This window comes from Salminus brasiliensis, chromosome 13 (genome assembly GCF_030463535.1).
Source record: "Salminus brasiliensis chromosome 13, fSalBra1.hap2, whole genome shotgun sequence".
Lineage (NCBI taxonomy): Eukaryota > Metazoa > Chordata > Actinopteri > Characiformes > Bryconidae > Salminus > Salminus brasiliensis.
Window position 1 is genome coordinate 34,174,734 of NC_132890.1, and position 6,962 is coordinate 34,181,695.

Genomic DNA, 6,962 nt, shown 5'->3' on the forward strand with positions numbered 1-6,962 from the left:
GCAGCTTATATAACAGTGTAAATTTATTCTTATCTCAAAATAACTCAATATACAGCCATTAATGTCTAAACCACCGGCAACAAAAGTGAGTACACCCCTAAGAGACTACACCCCTAATTGTCCAAAATGAGCCCTGCTTGTCATTTTCCCTCCAAAATGTCATGTGACTCGTTTTTGTTACTAGGTCTCAGGTGTAAGTTCAATTTTGTAGTACAGCTCTCACATTCTCTCATACTGGTCACTGAAAGTTCCAACATGGCGCCTCATGGCAAAGAACTCTGAGGATCTTAAAAGACAAATTGTTGTGCTACATGAAGATGGACAACACCCTGAAACTGAGCTGCAGCACAGTGGCCAAGATCATCCAGCGTTTTAAAAGAGCAGGGTCCACTCAGAAAAGACCTCGCGTTGGTCGTCCAAAGAAGCTGAGTGCACGTGCTCAGTGTCACATCCAAATGCTGTCTTTGAAAGACAGGCGCAGCACACAGACTACTTTTTTTATTGTGTCAAAGTGTCATTTTGTCAGTGTTGTCCCATGAAAAGATATACTTAAATATCTGCAGAAATGTGAGGGGTGTACTCACTTTTGTGATACACTGTGTGTGTATATATATATATATATATATATATATATATATATATATATATATATATGTATCTCTTAGGTTTTATCCATGTAATGTATATTGATATGTTTTATGATTTAATTTAATCACAATAATGCTAAATGTTGTTTTGCCCATTCCTACCTCTTATTATCTTAACACTGGTTTAGGAAGTCGGACTGGGCAGATGTATCCAATCCATCTTTAGTGTACAACAGGAGATGCTAGGCTAACATTGCTAACAAACACAGGGCGTAAATTGTCCTCAATCTCGTCTCTGTGAAAGCTCTTCTAAATCTTAATCCTAAATATCTAGTAAAAAGCAACAGAAATGAGTTTCTAATGGTTTATTTAAGCAAATTTAATTTAACCGTTTCTTTTATTCAAGCTACAAGTAATAAAACTGGAAACTGTATCCAGCTCTGAGAGGATGTTGTGGTGTTACCATGTGGTTGTATTTACAGAGATGAGATTGCTGACAGTCGTTAGCGTAGCGTCTCCTGTTCTGCCCTAAAGCAGCAAACGTCTGACGCCAAACATGCCTCGGCTGATCAACTCTATCTGTTATGAATTGGATTTTTCCAATAAACAATTTCCTTTAAAAATCCAGATCTCTGACTCCTACTCATTCAGATTAGCTAGAGAGGCCTGTACGCCAATCAGCCATAACATTAAAACCAACACTTAGACACCTAGTCAGTTGAAGGTGATGTGTTGAAGCAGGAAAAAAGCTTAAGCATAAGATCTAAGCGCTTTTGCCCAGACTAGTCAAACTAGAATGGCTACCCAACTGGGTCAGAACATCTCCAAAACATCAGGCAGGCATTGTGGGATGTTCCTGGTAGTGGTCAGCAAAAGTGGTCCAGGGGGGACAACTGGGGAACTAGTGAGCTGGTCATGGGTGTCCAAGGCTCACGTATTCGATCTGTTGAGGCCCCACCTTCCAACTTCCAGGACTTTAAGGATCTGCTGCTAACGTCCTGGTGGTCCCAGAAACATTATTATTATTATTTTGTTTTTTATTACTCTAATTTTTTGTTCTAATGTTATGGCTGATCAATGTGAGCACCCTACAAGACCTCGGGAGGTGTCCTGCGGTCTTTTAAGCCCTGTAAGCTGTGAGGCAGGACCTCCATGGGTCACATTAATGAGGCTTGGACATAGCAAAAGTGGTCCAGGGGGGGACAACTGGGGAACTAGTGAGCTGGTCATGGGTGTCCAAGGCTCACGTATGCGATCTGTTGAGGCCCCAGCTTCCAACTTCCAGGACTTTAAGGATCTGCTGCTAACGTCCTGGTGGTCCCAGAAACCACCATTATTATTATTATTATTATTTAGTTTTTTATTACTCTAATTTTTTGTTCTAATGTTATGGCTGATCAGTGTGAGCACCCTACAAGACCTCGGGAGGTGTCCTGCGGTCTTTTAAGCCCTGTAAGCTGTGAGGCGGGGCCTTCATGGGTCACATCAATGAGGCTTGGACACCCATGACCCCTGGTTCTAATGTTATGGCTGATCGGTGTGAGCATGTAATCCATTTCGTATGCAATATCCAAGAAGATTATTCAGAGGAAAAGTTCTCAGTTATCATTTCGACAGGTATAAACCAGTCGGTTGGAGTAATGTTCATGTGCTATTTGCCAAATCCGCAAATCTGATCAGGTAAAGAAGGAGCAGGATTTGAGCATTTGACAAGTTAATCGCATGACATCGGTTAAGAGTTTCTAAAGACGGGAACACAATGGAACGGCAGTGGAAATGAAGTTTAATACCTGTTAGTACGGGTCCGACAGCTGCCGTACAGCCCGACAAAGCACGCTAATGCGCGCAGCTTTGCATGGGCCTATTTTTTGCACTTTGTGGAAATCAGAAGGGCGGCTGGTTTTATTGCGACACCATTTAAAACTGGCGCATTCGGCTACTCGAACCGCAGCCTCCGCTAAGTTAATTTTCCCTAAGACTTCAAAGACACCTGGCTCCAAAGGGCCAAAGTCTGAATCGAGGGGCCCCACAGCTCACGTTACACTTAGCTGCCCTGAGTGATACGCCTGTCGCCCGCACTGGCCCCGCTTACAACAACGTGACAGCCGAAATCCTATAATGTCCAGGCTGAGGGTCGTAATCTACCCTTCCGAAAGTGCTTAGCCCTGCTAACAGTGGCTCCCGTTGCGCATCAATTCGTTCATCCCAGCACAGCTTTCGCACTCTAAAAGTGGAGGTGCATTTGCACCCCGCGTACTGAGCTCTTTGTCTTGCCACTAATCTGACAAGGATCGGATTGCGCCCTGAAAAGGCCTGGAAGCGCCTGGAAGCGACCCTCCACCCCACCCTTCCCCGGTACACGGCTGTACTGGGAAGTGCTTTGTCGGAGCGGAGTTGCACTAACTCTGGGCACAGTCGACTGCTTTAATTGATTGAGCTGCTTGGCGTCGATGGGCGCGGAGCGGGTGGAGAATGTACCCCTGGAGCACACCCCCCTACACCTCCTCCCTAAATAAACCCAATACCCAACAAGTGTGCTGTAATGTGCAGGCCTTAAAGCTGTGATCAAAAGCCTCCTCTTGGAGACCAACCTTCTTCGCTTTCCTTTGGAGTTTATTATTAGCATAAAGGGTTCTTCTGTTTGGAACCATCTACAAACCATCTAGCGCTACGGCCTGTTCCACCACTCCCAGGGTCGCGGGGTCAAGGGATATATTAGGCAGCAAGTGAACAGTCAGTTCTTGAGGGTGATGAAGGTGTTAAAAGCAGGAGAAACGGTCAAGCATAAGAATCTGAGACCAAACTGTGATGGCTAGACGACTGGGCCAGAACATCTCCAAAACATCAGGCAGGTCTTATATACATACAGTGGTCAATACCTTCCAAAAGTGGCCCAAGAAAGGACAACAGGTGAACCGGCAACTGGGTCTTGGGCACTGGGAGACCCATGGAGGCCTCATCCACCTCACAACTTACAGGAGTCAAAGCATCTGCTGCTAACGTTAGTCTTGGTGCCAGAAACCACAGCAGGGCACCTTCAGAGGTCTTGTGGAGTCCTCGCATGCCTCAAAACCCTTGTGTCCCTTTGAACCAGCCAAGTTCATCACCTGGCTTATACTGTGTACGTGCCACCAAGGAGGCATGGACCCTACAAGACCTCGGAAGGTGTCCTGCAGTCCTTTAGGCCCTGTAAGCTGTGAGGTGGGGCCTCCATGGGTCACATCAATGAGGCTTGGACACCCATCACCCTGACGCCGCTTCACCAGCACTTTTGGTAGGTACTGACCACTGCATACTGCATACGGACACCCTCCCAGAAGCCCTGCCAGATGTTTTGGAGATGTTCTGACCCAGTCGTCGTCTAGCCATCACAGTTCGAGTCTTGTCAAAGTGTCTGTTCACTTGCTGCCTAATATATCCATGCCTGGGAGCCACCAGGGCACCTTCAGAGGTCTTGTGGAGTCCATGCCTCAAAACCCTTGTATCCCTTTGAACCAGCCAAGGCACGGACCCTACAAGACCTCAGAAGGTGTCCTGCAGTCCTTTAAGCCCTGTAAGCTGTGAGGTGGGGCCTCCATGGGTCACATCAATGAGGCTTGGACACCCATGACCCTGACGCCGCTTCACCAGCACTTTTGGTAGGTACTGACCACTGCATACTGCATACAGAAACCCTCCCAGAAGCCCTGCCAGATGTTTTGGAGATGTTCTGACCCAGTCGTCGTCTAGCCATCACAGTTCGGGTCTTCAAGGTGTCAAAGCTAATATATCCACGCCTGGGAGCCACAGGAGCCACCATACCCACCAACAGGCCGCACATTTACCTGAGCCCTGACTTTGACCACCTGGGCCACCTCCAGCCTGATCTTGCAGGGTTTCATCCATGCAACATTCAACCAGCTCATTTCCACCCCCAGCTTTCCGGGTTCACTGGTGCCACTTCGCCTGCAGACCCCCAGACCCCTCCCCACCCACCCATACATCCCTAACACTCGCTCATATGTCTCCCTGCTCCTAATCCAGCGGCAGTCCCGCACAGTTGTTCCCATCTCCGTCCCTTTGATCAAGCACCGAATCCCCTGAAAGCAGCCAGAGCTTCTCCAGCGCAGATCTTCACATTTCCTGCATCCTAATCCCTCATAATCTCAGCTCTCCTGGCACTTCTATTTACTCTGCATGGGAAAATCATAATCATTTCGGCGGGCAGTGAGAACCGGACCCCTGACCCCCTCAGTCACAGGGCATCCAGTGTAGCTGCAACATCAAAGCCAGGGTCCATCTGAGAAAAGCATCATCCTCAGTGGCTGAATCCAACAGGACAGGCGCACTTTTCATAACCCACCCGTTTTGCGGCAAGCCCCGCCCTCTGAATAGTATTGGCTGGGTAGGGTCCCGCCTCTCGCGCTAGGATTGGCGGGCTGCTCGTGAGGACGAACTTCTAGTCGTTCCTAGCGCGGCTGGCAGGGCAGACCTGGCCAATCACATCGCGTGGGGGCGGGGCTTGTATGAATACGGGTGGGATTTGGGACTCCACATGTTTTGAGCGACAGAGCGGCAAACACGTAAAGCACCTGGAGCTCCGTCTGAGGCTCCGTCTGAGGCTCCGTCTGAGGCTCCGTCTGAGGCTCCGTCTGAGGCTCCTTCAGACACAACCTGCGTCTCGTTTTCATCACAGGCAGAACATGAAAGAGATTTCTAGACCAAAAATTAATACAAAACCAGACGAACTGCGGGTCCCCCAACCTCCCCCTCATTCAGGCAGAGAGGTGCTCCTCATTTCAGACTCGAACAGGAGCGACGGACCTGATCACTGCTGGTCCACTTTTCTGGGCTGAATTTTATTTTATTGATTAATCTGCTTTATTTGGTTTGGTTAAAGCAAATGTTGTGTAGGTGTCAATGTGTGAGCTGTAAGATATTTAATTTAATCAAATTATCTGACATATAGAAACGGAATCAGCCGGAATATCAATAAATAAATACATACAATTACTTATTTACTTATTATTATTATTATTATTATCCTTATTATTATTACTATTATTATTATTATTATTATTATTATTATTATTATTATTATTATCCTTATTATTATTACTATTATTATTATTATTATCATTATTATTATTATTATTATCATTATTATTATCATTATCCTTATTATTACTATTATCATTATTATTATTATTATTACTATTATTATTATCCTTATTATTATTATTATCCTTATTATTATTATTATTATCATTATTATTATTATCATTATCATTATTATTATTATTATTATTATTATTATTATTATCATTATTATTATTATCATTATCCTTATTATTACTATTATCATTATTATTATTATTACTGTTATTATCATCATTATTATTATTATTATTACTGTTATCATTATTATTATTATTATTATTATTATTATTATTATTGTTATTGTTACTGTTATTATCATTATCCTTATTATTATTATTATTATTATTATTATCCTTATTATTATTATTATTACTATTTTTATTATTATTATCATTATTATTATTATTGTTACTGTTATTATCATTATCCTTATTATTATTATTATTATTATTATTATTATTATAGTAACCCCGCATAAATGCACACGCACTATCAATTCGTTTCACACAGAATAAATTTCGATATTTAAATAATTACGCGATCGCGATATAATGCAGCTTTAACCAATAATAAAATAATAAAATGAGGATTTTGCTACAGTTTTTTCCTGTAATAACAGTAACAGTAACTCTACAACAGCTCTGCGAGACTCTCCCACAAATCTAAACCTTATTAACACCAAACGTCCTGTATTAATAAGAGTAAAAAGAATAATAATTATATTATTTTATAATATTTACATTATACAAACAATAATCTACTAAAATACACATAAATATTATTATTATTAATATACTACTAGTAGTACTACTAATAATATTAATCTCAGTAATATTAAGAACAATAATTATAATTATTATTATTATTTGCTTCTAAATTAATTCCACAGCAATACAATAGTTACGTAGTTAACTTCCTTTGAAAACAACAACAACAAATAAATAGAAATATATGCTGTAAATCGGTGTGTTAATACTTCTGTACCCTTACTTCATAAATAGGTTTAACCTTGAGCACATGTCTATTCTAATTGTTTCTTTGTAGTTAAAATGTATATATATATATATATATATATTTCTTTATTATTATTATTATTATTATTATTGAATCATCTAGCGAGATCGACAGAGAGAAAGCACGCGCGCGCGCCCGAGAGAGAGAGATCAAACATGAGAGATAAAGAGAGATGTGTGCGTGCGTGCGCCCGTGCGTGTGCGCGTGCATGTGTGGACTGGC